Consider the following 16,004-nt stretch of genomic DNA (forward strand, 5'->3'; position numbering starts at 1 on the left):
ACTGGGCCTCGAACCTATAGTGACCCATTGGTGCCAGGGCCAAATGCTCTAACCACTGAACTACACTGTCCAGGGCTAACAAATTCTTAACTGATACTTGGAGAACTTTATTCATCATACTCATATAAAAACTTACTTTTGAAGTTTAGCTTTGAGTCTTGATTTATCAGCTACTCTTATGAAATATAACAATTTACTGGCAGAAGTTCTTCATTGTTTTTAGGGCTGTCTTAAAGTGCCTCCGATGAGTAGGGCCTCCCATGTCTGTGATCCTTAGTGGATGTAGAAATGAGGAATGGAGGGAACCTAGCCATGAAGGGGAACGTTTAGCTGTCAGGGAAGATGGTAGAAGGAGAGTGAGAGCTGGGAGCTGGATAGGGATGAAAGAGGGACATGGAAGGTACACTTTGCTGCAGTTGAGCAGTCAGACCCCAACTGAAAGGAAATGAGAGAATAGAATCAGAACTAGCAACTTGAGGTATCAATGATCTTTACCTGATAGAGGAGACAGTCCTTAAATGTTTCAAAGATTAAAAAGATTAAATTCAACTTCCTTGGATTAATTGATCTCTATCTCTATATGTACATATATATTTTTTATTCAGTTTTATCTTTGGTTTAAAGTCTTTCATGGTATGTATCGAACTTAGTTTAGATTTTAATGTGATAGCTGTTTAAGAGAGAACAAGCAAACCTTTGTGCAAAATAGAGAATATATTTGACAAAATTCTGTAAAATTGCATTTAATATTTAGTGATTTGAATATTCCCTTTTAGAAAATCTTCCATGAACTATGTTATTATTTTAGACAAAATAGAATTTTTTGAATAGTGTGCTCTATTTTATTAAAATGTGTGGTTTATGCAAGGAAAAGGTAAAGAGGAGGACTGAAGAATATATGGGAAATACTGGCTAAAAATACCATTATTCACAGCTATTATATTGAGAGGAAACATTTGTGTTCTGATAACTATTTCAGAAGCAAAGTGCCACATTACTTGATTTTATAAAATGGCAAATGATTTGCATAAATGGTGAATAATGCTTTTGGTCAGAAAAGGGCAGACTGAGAATTCACTGTTTATTCTGAAAAAATTTGTCAGGAAATAATTACTCTCTCTAGGATTAAAGAAGTTCTAGTTTTCTGATTCATTGTTAACTCACTACATCTAAAGATTGAGTATCTTAGAAAACTAACTTTTTTTTGTAATTTTCTTTATAAAATACTAAAATTGAAATATAAAAGGAAAATATTCTGGACATTGATCTATTACTGCTAGCTGAAGAAATGTTGGCTATAACTGACCTTTAGTATCATAGTGCCTTTACATTTCTTCCTGTGGTAAATAATATGAAAAATACTTTGGAAAAATAGTTGCCAGGATTTGTACCACAGAAGATTGCTTGTGGTGCCATGAGCCACAAATTTGTAAATTGCTAGATTAAAAAATATATCCAGTATTGGTAAACACAACTTTAGTAAAGTCATCATAGCTGTGGCAGAGATTCCTAATTGCCTATCTAATATCTATTTACCCCCGTTTGCTTTCTAATGGAGTGTTACATTTTGTTAGAAGCAGAAGTGTGCCTAGCTAAAACCCTATACATTTCTTAACCTCTTTTCCAGCTGGAGTAGCCAAGTGACAGTTCTGGCCAATGGAATGTAGGCAGAAATTTCTGGATGAGGGTTTTGGGAAAGCCCTTGTACCCATTTCTTTTTCCTCCTGCCTGGAAATTAGACATGATGTCTAGAGCTGGACCAATATTCTAGAAACCTTTAGAGATAAGCTAAGAGATTTACACAGATATTAGCCCATATATTCTTGAACTGTCAGTAGGTGCTTCTCTCTGAACTTCCATTTCACTACCTTCTTTAAGCCACTATAATTTGGACTTCTATTACATGCATCGAATATTATCCCTAACTGACATAATCCTTTACATGCCCGTTATGGCATACTTTCAGGAGATTTGAAATCTGAGAATTTAACAAGGGATTTTTTATCTAACTCCAAATCCAGTAGACCCTGGGATTTTTGGAATTATTTCTTTAGATTTAATGGACCTGTTGGATGCCTAGCTGGGTGGATGTTGGTTACTGCTGGAGATTTGAAGTAAATACAGAAGCATTCATAAATAGTGTAGCATTTCCCACTGTCATTTCATCCACTCATTTCAGGTCCCTGGCTTCATCTGTCTGCATGATCTATGTTAAAACTCTTAGAGCTCCCTCTGAGTGGAGGGGATTTCAGGTAGTATAGCACAGTTAGAGTCGTTTGGATTGGTCAAGGACAGGAATATCTGACTGATGACCTGATCTCCCTCATACCAAGGTTAACTATGGGCACTGTGTTCTTTCTTTTCTTCAAAAAACAAAACAAAACAAAACAAAAACCACAACATATTCAAATATAATATACATACCGGGAAAGTACACAGATCATGCATGTACAGCTCTCTAACCTTTCACAAATTGAATATATGTGTGCAACCAGCATCTGATGAAGAAACAAAGAAGTTCCTCTGTTGCCCTTTTGGATTATTAGTGCTAGACTTCAAAAGCATAGATTTGTTTTTGCCTGTATTTCTACTTTATATAGACGGAATCACATAGAATGAAGTCTTTTGTGTCTGATTTCTTTTGCTTGGCACTTTCTGATATTTCTCCATATTGTTATATAATTATACATCATTCATTCTCATTGCTGTGTAGCATTTCATTGTGTGAGTGACTATATCCCAGCTTATTTATTTCATCTACTGTTGGTGGGCATTTGTATTGTTTCCAGTTTTTCAATTTTATTTAAAAATTTATTTTTCAGTTACATTTGACATACAGTATTAGTTTCAGGTGTACAACGTAGTGAGTAGAGATTTTTACAAAATGATCACTGTACAGTTTTGACTATTATGAATACTGCTGTAAGAACATTCTGGTATATATCTTTTGGTTAGCATATGTAAGTATTCTGTTGGGGATATATCTTGGAGTGGCATTGCTGAACCACAGGGTATCAGCAATATAGAGAGTTTTAGCTCTCCCGTACCCTCACTAGCACTTTTGTCATTGCTTGTAACCTAGTCATTCTGGCGGGTGTGTATTTTGTGAAGTGCCTGTCAAGTTTTTTGCCCATTTTTCTTTTGAGTTGTATGTCTTTTCTTACTGTTTGTGGGAGTCCTTTGTCAGATCCTTGTACTGTGACTATCTTCCTATTCTGTGGGTTACTCTTTCACTCTAAGTATATTTTGAGGAATAGATCTTGTTCATTTGATCAGTTTCTCCTTTCTGGTTAATACTTTTTGAATACTGGTAAAAAATATCTTTGCCTATTCCAGCATTACAAAGATGATGATTTATGTTTTTTTCTTATGAAAGCTTTATTGTTTTACCTTTTATATCTGATTATTTTACCTTTTATATTTAGATCTGCCCTCTGTCTAGGATATTGGAGGTCACAGTACATGTTTTAAAAATGGATATTTAGTTGAGTCTGCACCATTTATTTATTTATTTATTAAAAAATTTTTTTTCTTTATTGATTTTAGGGAGAGAGACAGAAACATTGATGAGAGAGAACATTGATTGGCTGCCTCCTGCATGCCCCCCTGGGGATGGGGCCCACAGCCTGGGCATGTGCCCTGACCAGGAATCAAACCGGCAATTTCTTGGTGCATAGGTCAGCGCTCAGCCGGTGAACCACACTGGCCAGGCCGTCAGCACCATTTATTAAAAGGATTATCCTTGCCCTGGCCAGGTGGCTCAGTTGGCTGGAGCATTGTCCCGGACACCAGAAGGTTGTGGGTTTGATCCCCCAGTTGGGGTGCATATAGGAGGCAGCCAATTGATGTTTCCCACATCAATCTCTCTCTCTCGTACCCGTCTCTCTAAAATCAGTAAAAAACATATCCTCAGGTGAGGATTAAGGAAAATGATCCTTTCCCCACTGCACTACAGTGCCAGCTTTGGTGTCAGTCAGGTAACCAAATACATGTGGGTTGCTTCTGCACTCTGTTCTGTTAGTTTTTCCACCTTTTTGTGAATACTGTGTGGCCTTTATTATAGCTATATAACAGATTTTGTTGACTGGTAGTGTTAAGTTCTCCGGCTGTGTTCTCTATGTTGCTTAGATAGGTGGAGTTAATACTAATTTTGTATGCCTTCTAACTTCTTCCATACACATCTCTCAACTAACAGACTGAAATACTGACTTAATCCACTTAGCTATCAGTGGACCTCTAACCTCTTAATGGATTTTCAGATTTATTGAGTAAACAAAATGATTTCTTAGTGCATACACAATGCATCACATTTAATCATTGCTCACTTTTAGCAGAAATTACTGCATTATGTGCAGTAATCAAATATTTAGTTTAAATGTGTGTATTTAATTGCTCTGATGCTTAATTTTCCCATTTGTAAGTAATCAGCTGTTTTGTTTATTATGACCAGCTCTGAAGATGCCATGTTTGGGAATTAGTTTGCTTCAAAAAGATGAAACGGAAATAGTGAAATAAAAATAAGTCGAATCCATCTGGAAGAATGAATCATCTGTGCATGACATTTGAAGGCAGCGATCTTCGTTAGTAACAACGTGATATTGTCAGTTAGAATACATTTCTCCCAATATTTCCTGCCTTTTCCTTTCCATTTCATGTTTGACTCAATTGGGGGAAATCATAAGGTTTCAAAGTAAAATAATTATTTTTCTTCAAAATTGATCATTTATGAATTTACTTATTTACTTTGGGGAGTGGGGAACAGGAACGAGGATGTGGGGAGCCTCTGCATGCAGTGATTATGTGTTCCTAGTTCCCATATGACACCTGGTGCATTATTTGAAATTGGGACTATCTTGAGAAATTGAAAACATATGATCACTGCAATAACTTTGGGGAAGCTTTTTTCTTGTTTTTAAAATAGGGGGCCAAATGGTCAGAGCATGTGGGCTGCATGAATTTTTCCCCCCTTCCAATGAATAAATGGTGAGTTACAAGGTTTGATGTTTGATTTAGAAATTGAAACTGAATGTGAATTAGGCATATAAGGCTCTAAATGCACCTATTTGCTTTTAATGACAAATTTACCATTTCATTTATTGACATTTTAATGTAAACTTGAACAGTTAGAAATTGCACAATTATGTCTTGTTTGAGTTAAAATGACTAACCAACTCAAATTTTCTGATATCTGACAGCAGTCCCTTTATACAACCATGTGGTAGGCAGAAATTATCCTGTTTTAGTGGGTCAGGTACATAATTTTGCTTACAAATCTCAACAGCAGCATTTATTTAACAGGTATTTACTGAGTGCATGTTGATTTTCAAATACTTTATAAGCACTGGAAATATAAAGATGAGCAAAATAGATATGATTCCTGCCATTACAGAACTTTCTGACTAGAGTTGTATGCCTCAGGCTTATAACTTGATATATTTGCATACTGGTAACAATAAATATTTTTTCTAAGCTTTATTGAATTATAATTGACATATAATATTGTGTAGGTTTAAGGTGTATAATTTGATGATTTTATACACATATATATTACAAAAAGTTTACTACATAAGGTTAGTTCACCTCTCATAATTACAATTTGTTGTTGTTGCTGTTATGGTGAGAGTATTTAAGATCTCTTTCTAGCAGCTTTCAAGTATACAATACAGTGTTGTTAAGTATTGTCACCATGGGTCCTCAGAACTTACTCATCATATAACTGGAAGTATGTACCCGTGACGAACATCTCCTCATTTCCCCAACTCCTTGGCAACCACCAATCCACTGTCTGTTTCTATGAGTAAATACTTTTTGTTTTTATTTTATTTACTTATTTGTTTAAACGTGTTTTTATTGATTTGTTTAGAGAGAGAGGAAGGGAGAGATATAGAAACATCGATATGAGAAACATCTATCAGCTGCCTCCTGCATGTCCCCCACTGGGGATTGAGCCCACAACCCAGGCATGTGCCCTGATCAGGAATTGAACCAGGGCCTCTCAGTCTATGGGATGATGCTCAGTCCACTGAGCCACACTGACCACGCATCTTTTTTGTTTTTAAATCCTTACCCTAGGATATGTTTTTATTGATTTTAGAAAGAGAGGGAGGGAGAGGGAAGAGAAGGAGAAGGAGAGAGAGAGAGAAAGAAAAAGGAAAGAAGGAAGGAAGGAAGGAAGGAAGGAAGGAAGGAAGGAAGGAAGGAAGGAGAGGGAGAGAGAGAGAGAGAGAGAGAAGGAGGGAGAGGGAAGAGGAGAAGGAGAGAGAGAGAGAAAGAAAAAGAAAGGAAGGAAGGAAGGAAGGAAGGAAGGAAGAAGGAAGAATGAAGGAAGAAGGAAGAGAGAGAGAGCAAGAGAGAGAGAGATATTGGTTGCTTCCTGTACATACCCTGACCAGGGATGGAACCTGTAACCTAGGTATGTGCCCTGACCGGGAAACAAATCCGCAATCTTTTTGGTATACAGGATGATGCTCCACCTGGCTAAGATCATATGTGTAAATACTTTTTGATTGACTTATGAGGATTCAGGCTTTCTACTCCAATTAAGTATAACGTGTTAAGTACAATGTGTTAGTATCAGATTTTCATGTATTGGCTATTTGCACCCTCTCTGCAGAGCTTATTCTGTCTGAATGTATTAGGCCTCTGTTACATGACTGCTCATGGAAATTAACATCCAAAACAAACATTCACTGCATGTCCCTCATGTAGCACATTTCCTGTCTACTCTTTTTTTTTGCTTCGATTGGAATGAGAATGTGCAGACCTACCAGTCCATACTCTAGGGCCATGTTTGTTATGTCCTTATTTATAGATGTGATCTGTCCACTTACATCACTAAGTTCCTGTTTAAGAAGCAAAGCAAGGTAATAAACAGGGAGAGGGATAAATCTTAATATGACAAAAGTTAGATGATGACTCCCTAGGTGTCTAGGAGAAGGCCAATATTAGGTGCAGTTTTATTCTAAGTTAGGTAGGTTTGTTGCCCCTGCTTTCATGTTTATTCTGTTTTCCTCTCTGCTGATCTCCAAGAGGTTAACCTCTGCCTTCTTAACTTATTCTCTGGCTCACCAAATGCTTCCCCCAGAGCACATCGGGGCTTATTTAGTCTATGTCGTTCTCCTTTTACCCTTTCAAACTAATGCCAAATGTGTCTGCCTTTATCCCCAGTGCTTCTGCCCTGGTTCTGCTAAATGTTCACTCTCCCAGCTGCTGCAGCCACTTGTTGCTGTCCATGCAGGAAGCTTTTCTATTCTCCCTCCATTTTGAAGCCAGAATAATTTTACTGAGATATCCATGCGGGAATTCAGGGAGCTTCCTTAGGTGATGTTCCCTGGTTGGGTTTAGTTTTGGGCCTAGAAATAGACAAAAACATGCCGAGTAAAGGGTTTTAGTGTTTTAAACCATGGCAGCATCATTACATCACAGAGATGACCTCCAAACAAGATGTAGTTCTTTTAAACCTAGTCATTTACCTGTAGGCAGGCTGGCGAAATCAGTCATATTTATGGTGGTATATCCTTCCTTTAATTCAAATACAAGTACACTTGAACCTTGCTTTTCTTACACAGTTGACTTTGGAAGACCTGTTCCACCAGTTATATCTAAAAGCCTGTTACTATTAACACTTTCCTGGAGTTATTTGTTTGGTAACTAGTTATAATTAATTTGTAGTGATGATCAGTATTCTGCCCAGTTCATCAACTGTGTTTAATGAGTTGGAATCCCCTGTCGAGGACAAAGTTGCCAGTTAAACTGGAAAGCAGTACATTAGCATAGGCAGCATCCTATAGCAGTACAGTTAGCACAGATACCACGTACCAGTCAGCTTGCCTCTTAATCGGTTTTTAACCGTAGATTCTAGTGGAATTGTTTTTATCCCTTTGATAATCAAAGATTAGACATGACTACAGCCCAGGGTAAAGCTGTTAAGCTGGCAATAGACCAATTAGTGTAGGGGATGGTTAAGGTGTTAATGATGATAAAAGTACACTATAGGTGTAAAGCTAACGTTAGTTTAGAATTGGTTCCAAACTGTACATTGTGTCCTTTTCTGTGGTGGTGTCAAACGGAGTGAAGCATGCGATCATACTGGCATGTTTGTAGTAAAGGTCCTTCATTGTGGTTTTTACCCTTCAACATTTTCTACTCTATTAAGTAATATTTTAGTTATAAATATGTGTAATTCATATATTGTTGATATGTTTCAGTAAGATTATTAGACAAGTTTCTGTCAAATGTATACTTTTAAAATGTAGTTGCATTTAAACATTGAGCTTAAGCAAATTAGATATAATTTTCTGTTTCATATATAGTCCACTTATTTTTAAAAGTTTATTGTTTCTACCATGTCTTTTTTATATATGGAGGCACATTTTCTTAGTGAAATGGTTCCAAGATTTTATGTTGTAGGCTGATGGAAATAATCCATTTAACAGAATTGTATTCAACAGTAAAGGTTATTGGAGCACATCATATTTCATTAAGAGAGAGATGCTTGATAAACAAAGTGTATAAAACAGATAAGATATTATCTTATCACCTTCACCTTTGGAGTTACTTAGTGGTGCCTCATCAAGATAGGATCTTATCTTTCTTATCTGCTGTTTTAAATTCTCTTAACCAATATCTGAGAAATCACAACTTGATGGTTTAAATGGTAACATATAGGATCTAAACAAAATTAGAGGTTGAATTTTAGTATTCAGTGTACCTTTTAAACATCCCTTTCTTGAATCAATAACACTTTAAAAGGCAAAACTAATGTAATGGAATTCATACACTGCCGTGGGTGTGTTAAATGGTGTGATTTTTTTGACAGGAATTTAGGAATATGTATCAAGAACCTTAAAATGTTACTTTTGACCTAGTATTTCCAATTTTGGATCATGTTCTAAGAAAGTAACATACAATTTACAAAGATTTTTTTAAAAACAAATATGTTTTTATTGAATTTTTTTTTTTGGTGGTACGTGCCCCTAGCGGGAACTGAACCCGGGACTGTCTGGTCTGCAGGCCGACGCTCAACCACTGAGCCAAACTGGCCAGGGCAGTTTTTATTGATTTTTTTTTTTTTTTTTTTTTTTTAGAGAGAGAGAAAGAAACATCAATTGGCTGCCTTCTGCAGGCCCCCTACTAGGGATCAAGCCTGCAACCCAGGCATGTGCCCTGACCAGGAATCGAACTGGGACCTCTTGGTCCAAGGGGTGACACTCAATCCACTGAGCCAGGCAAAATTTACGAAGATTTAAACAGAAATACTCATTTAAGTATTGTATCTAATGGTAAAAATTCAGTAAATCATAATGTCCAGCAAGAAAGAGTTAATTGTGGTGTTTCCATATCGAGGAATGTTACTTAGTTATTATAGAGATTATTTTTGAAGACTAATAACAAGGAGAAATAATGATAAAAAGTGAAAAAAGATATGAGGAACTCTGTAAGAAATTGAGCTCTAATGAATGAGAGACAGCCATTAAAAACGTGAGGCAGATCTGTGTATACAGACCTGGAAAGATCACCAAGTAACATTAAATGCAAAACACCAAGGTGTAGAATAATACACATACATATGCAGAGAAAAAAGTAAGATATTTATAAAAGCACATTAAATGAGCTATATTTCTATTCATATATGGCCATGTACAGGCATAGAAAGCAGTCTGTTTAGTCTAACTACTAATAATAGTGACTGGAATTGGAGACAGGAAAAGGCGCACGTGGATTCCTGCTTGAATTTTAACAATGGGAGGCTACTCATATTAATTTATAGTATAAAGTAAAGAATAAAAAAGATCCTGAAACGTAAGATTTTATTTTGTAAAGAAAAAAATTTACTAAAATAGAAGCATTGAAGGCAGGAGTTCAGATAATTCTTAACTTTCTTTTTATTTTTCTGTATTTACCAGAATTTTGGCAATTAACAGGTCTTATTTTTATAACCAGAAAAAGCAGGAAGATTTTTTTTTTTTTTTAAAGCTGATATCCCAGGTAATAGCAGTGTAGTCTGGAGTAAAGATTGGCTTGATTCAGATCCTGGCCCTACCACTGACCACCTGTGTGACTTTGGAGGTAGGGGGACTGCTTTACTTTTCTCACAGAATTTCTTTGAAGAGTAAATGAGATATGACACCTGTAGGTTAGTTTTTTTACAGTGTCTGACACATATTTCATGTTTAATATGTATTAATTTCCTTCTTGCTTTTGTCTTTAATGACATAGTTAAAACTCTTCAAAACAAGAAAAAATATCATACACCTATTAATAAACACACAGATGTATTAAAAAATTAGATAGTTGAAGAGCTATGACATGATAGTTTCAGAAATAATTCTTCTACAGGATAGAAAGTGAGAATATTTGTTAGAGCAAAACAAAGAGGTATGGTATTTCACTTCTGATGGTAGGAGGAGGCAGGTCTGAAGCTTCACTGTTCTGTATGAGCCAGTTGTTAGTAATAACATGGTTTTTAAAGCATACTTTAAAAAATTCCCCACCGGTTCAACCTGATAAGTTTTTTTAAAGCTATGTTGTAGATAAATTGCTATTTTTATTCATCATGACTATTAATGTTAAGAACTAAAAGTATCCAGGATTTCAGGATAATAAAAGTCTTATAGTAGTAATTCAATATGTAAAATGAGATCTCTTCTCATTCATTTCAGAGGTTATATTTCAGTGGCATAAGATAACGAGGGAAAATAGTTACCAACATAAAATTCTCAAAGCAGTTAACAATTATATTCTTCTTCCACATGTTAATTAGAAGTCCAATAGAAAATAGAGACCTTCCCCATTTTTCAGAGGAGGTGTCACAGGCTTACAAAGGAAGATTAATTGATTTCAGTCAGTGAAATGGCAAAGTAGGGATCTAATTCTGGATGCAGTTGACTTCAGAAACACCAGTGTTGCTGTCTCTGGTACTTCAGTCTCTGAATGTTTTCACAGAAAGAAAGTATTTTTTGAAATTTTGGTGGATATCAAGTGTTTCGACTATTCCATTTGTTTCCTTATTTAGTCACATTTCTCAAATGAATACATTTGATGTCATTTTTATTTCTTCTTCTTATAGTCTTTCTCTTGAATTGCAGCCCTCAGGAATGCCACATTGAAAAACAGTTTGGGATAGATTTTCATGTGGTAGAAGTGTGTGCACTTTGGGAAACCACCCTGGTGTGTGACTCTGAGTCAGCAGCAGGGGCTCAGCCAGTGGTCTGTAGTCCTTACCTGACAGGAGCACCTCACTTCTACGAAGAATAAAAATCTCAGTGAAATGCCAGTTCAGTGCTTTTCATAAATATGTAAAATTCTTTAGACTCTATCCCTTGGAGTTCATTTCCACTCTGGCATATTTATTTTTCTTTATTTTTATGATTTTTTTTTCTGAAAAGCTAAAAATTTCTTGGAATATACTCTCCTTTCAGTGAAACCATATCTTCTTTGTAGATTGATCAGTGGTCAATGTTTTTTTTTTGTGTGTGTCTCAAAAGTATTTTTATATTTTTAACTTGCCATATAGTTGCTTGACTAATCATAGGGTATCTAAGAAATTTTCTGCTATTTTTAGTGAATTATAGAATGGTTGTCTTTTGACTGTGTCCCTTATCTTATGGAAACCTATCAATCTCCTTATCTAATTTGGTATATTACTGTTACCCTTGTGCTACATTATTTGTTGTAAGGGCTAATCTGAGTGACATTGTGCTGTTCTTTGCTCTTGGTTTGCTAAATGACCATGTGAGAGAGGACGTGGACTCCAAGCTCCTGGAGGGCTGGGAACATGTCAGTTTACTCATATATACTGTGTCTTGGTAAACAGTACGCCCACTGTAAAACTGAGTACACGAGGGTATGGCTAAGCACACATATAACACAAGAAACTGTGGGGTCGTAGTTAACTGCAGCGTAAATTAGCAGTCTATTTTTTTCAAAAATATGTTTTTATTGATTTTTTTAGAGAGAGAGGAAGGGCGAGAGAGATAGAAACATTGATGTGAGAGAAAAACATCAATTGGCTGACTCTTGTACATTCCCCACTGGGGATGGAGCCCAAAACCAAGACCAGGAATCAAACCAGGACCTCTTAGTCCTTGAGACGATGCTCAATCCACTGAGCCAAACAGACTGGGCTCATCAGTCTGTTTTTAGAGGATTGGGGTACAAGAAAAGGAGGAGAGGGAAGATTCCCAGGTTTTTGGAAGTCTGTGGAGAAATAAGTACTATTAATAACAGGAGTTTTGAAGACTTATATTCCAGACAGTGCTGTGAGCTTTATTTGTAGTATTTTATTTCATCTGTAATACTGGCCAGGGCCCAAGAAGTCATTCTTGTAAAATACTGTGAGGTGGCCTGGCTGGTGTAGCTCAGTGGTTGAACATTGACCCATGCACCAAGAGGGCACCTGTTCGATTCCAAGTCAGCACATGCCCAGGTTGTGGGCCAAATTCCCAGTGTGGGGCATGCAGGAGGTGGCCATTCAATGTTCTCTCTCATCCATGTTTCTCTCTCTCTCTCCCTCTCCCTTTCTCTCTCTCTCAAATCAATAATAAATGAATGAATGAATGAATGAAAGCCCTGGCCAGTTTTGCTCAGCAGTTAGAGTGTTGGCTTGTGGACCAGTGAGTTGAGGATTTGATGCTGGTCAAGGGCAAGTACCTCATTGCAGTTTGTCCCGGCCCTGGTCGAGTCGTGCAGGAGGCAACTAGTCAGTGTGACTCTATCACATTGATGCTTCTCTCTGTCTCTCTCTCTCTCCCTCCCTTCCACTCTATCTGATGATACGTAGAAAAATATTCCTTGGATGAGGAATAAAAAAAATAAAAGATAAAAAAATAAAATAAAATACTGTGAGGTAGATGGATGGAATGTCAGGCTTATGCAGAGTCTAGAAGAAAGTAGGCCTTCCCTAGATGGTCGGATAGGCTGGCTGGGATAGTCTTCCAGAGTTTCTTTACAGTTGGGTTCTATGGCTTCATCAGATTGGAGGTAAGTAATTTTGAAGGAAGATGTTTGGTTTCTTTATTTGCCTTTTATTAAACAAATTTAGGGTTAATTTGAAGTGAAGATAAATGATGAAGAGAAAACTTCCCAGTGACTCAGTTTAAATTGAGGAGATTTGGAGGAACTGGTCCTTTGCATTCTTCTCCCGCAAATACTTTGAGTTTTCTATAATCTGTGGGTAATAGTTTGAAAACATGAATTTTTTTTCTTGTTTTACTGTTGCTAGAATTATTATTATCCAGAAAGCATCTTTGCTAGCATGCAAAGGTTTTGCTTATAAATTTTGCAGTGTTTTAATGTGTTAAAAATGACCTTCAAAGATGGATGGAAGCCCTGGCTGGTTTGGTTCACTGGTTAGAGCATTGGTTCGTGGACCAAAGAGTCGCTAGTTCGATTCTGGTCAAGGGCATGAACCTTAGTTGTGGTTAGGTCTCCAGCCCTGGTCAGGGTCATGTGGGAGGCAACCAGTTGATGTGTGTCTCTCACACTGATGTTTCTCTCTCTCTCTCCCCCTCTTTCTCCCTCTCACTCTGTCTGAAAATGAATGGAAACATATCCTTGGGTGAAGATTTAAAAAAAAAAGAAGATGGATATAAAATTGCTGTATTATACTTTTTATAAGTTGTAAAATAAAGTCTGTCTTTCTTCACTTATGTAGAATTGGCAGATGAAATTAATTGATTTTTTTTAGATAAATTTCTTTGACGGTAGATTAATAAGATTTCGTACCATTTTCTTCCAGGGGGAAATATTGTCAGAACAGTTGTATTTTTCTCCTCCTTTAAAAAGTTTCATATGTTACTTTGAAGTCACCAAACAGGAAGTGTGAATGCATGAGAAGATAAACCTATGACTGAATTTAATTAATTTGTTAAAAATCTTATGACTACTTGCAGCTAGCCTCATCCACCTTTGAATGGTGAATGGAAGTAGGTCTGCACATCATTTACATTTTTAATGTATAAAAACCCTTGTCTTTAACCATGGGTTCTTTACAGGAGAATGTGATAAATTTCTACTCACTTCTGAGAATTGTGGAGTTAGCATTTTGTTGCTGTTTAGTGTATATTATTGACCCTTTGCTAGATGCAGGATACTGCTGGGTTGGTAAGGGAATGATGAATAAGAACCAGCTCTAGCATATAAGTGTATTTATGGTAGAATATGGAATGTAGACCTGGGTGAGAAAAAAAGTGGGCACTGAGTGGGGGAAATGCTCCTTTTGAGCTGATAATGAAGTTAGCTATCATCAAGTTCCAAATTGAAAAATTGATGTTCTTGTGTACATCTCTTAAAAGACCCATTCTAGTAGTATGCTGGATGGTAGAGAGAAGTTTGAGAGGAGAACAGGAGGAAGGATAGGCCCCTTTAAAATTTCATCCCAGTGTTATGATTGATCACCCTGGCAAATTAGTTTGAAATACCTATAGAGCCGGAGGGTTGAATTAGAAATTCCTAGAATGGATCAGACCAAAGATTTAATCTCAGTATTTGATTGCCACTAGTGACCTAGAGTTAAAAATAGTTTTTACTGCTATGGGAGAGCATGATTTTCAACTCTGATAGTACCTTAAAGGTTAAGTATTGCCTTGTTTCCTTAAATAGTGATTTATAGCTTTGTCTCAATTTTTTCTAGAGATTTTGTGTTGGTTTTAAGTCTCTATTGCATTTTGAGGTATTGATGTTCAAAATTTCGTTTAATACTACAGGAAATATAACTTAATTTTTCTTATTATCTTATTCATCATCAAAGGATACTACTGAATTGATGGTTTTGGATTTGATGAACTCAAATTGGTCCCAGCCATTACCTTTTCTGACTGAAGACTTTTATTTTTGGACTCCCTTTATTTGATGATACTTTAGTTGAACTTCTTTGACCCTACATTAGCTCTGTCTCATTTGGGTGCTTCTCTGTGTGAAACCCAAACACTTTCAGTTGGAATCACCACTAAAACTGACTTGAGAGCGACCCCTCACCCAAGCATGACTCTGATATTTAAAAAACGGGGATCCTTTTAAGGCAGGGATTGTATTTTATTGATTTATGTCGATGGACTAGTATAGTACCAGATTCTGGTGGGCTGTTAATAAATACTTGTGGAATAAATGAGTGATAATGTCAAAGATTTCTTGCATATCTGAGTTAAAGTGCTTGATTTTTTTAATCTATGTAAATACTATGAAATAAGTACCAATAAATTATTCGAGGATAATGACTCTTAAAACATCATTAACAATAGCAATAAAACAATAGCAATAACCACCCCAAAACCCTGGTCATAAACCTTAAGTGTACTATATTATTTAAGATCAAGAATTATGCATATCATTTGTTGCCTACTTGAACTAGGAGAATAGGAAAATCATGGTGATAACTAGGCTGAAAGGAAGGTGGTAAGATTGTTACCCTCATTATTTGTTTATATTAAAGATAGAGCCCTGGCCGGTTTGGCTCAGCGGTTAGAGCGTCCGCCTGTGGTCCTGAGAGACCCGGGTTCGGTTCCCGCTAAGAGCGCGTACCTCGGTTGCAGTTTGTCCCCGGCCCTGGTTGGTCGTGCGGGTGGCAGCCACTTGATGTGTCCCTTTCACATCGATGTTTCCCTCTCTCTCTCTCTCTTCCTCTCTCTCCCTCCCACTCTGTCTGTACAAAAAATGGAAAAATGTCCTCGGATGAGGATTAAAAATAAATAAATAAATAAATAAAGATAGAAAAGATTTGTATTTGTACAGTGGTTTCTTATGACTATAATGACTAATAGTATAAAAGAAAATATGAATCTCATGCGTAAGCCTTTGGGGCTTGGGAGAAGGGAGAGGATACATTAATATAATTAGATAGATTATTTATATCTTACTTGGTTTACAGATATTTAGTACTTATTTTTTTTTTATTTTATTTTTTTTATCCTCACCCGAGGACATTTTTCCATTTTTTGTACAGATAGAGAGGGAGGGAGAGAGAGGAAGAGAGAGAGAGAGAGAGAGAGAAACATCGACGTGAAGGG

Source organism: Molossus molossus, unplaced genomic scaffold (assembly GCF_014108415.1).
Source record: "Molossus molossus isolate mMolMol1 unplaced genomic scaffold, mMolMol1.p scaffold_m16_p_22, whole genome shotgun sequence".
In the NCBI taxonomy this organism is placed as follows: Eukaryota; Metazoa; Chordata; class Mammalia; order Chiroptera; family Molossidae; genus Molossus; species Molossus molossus.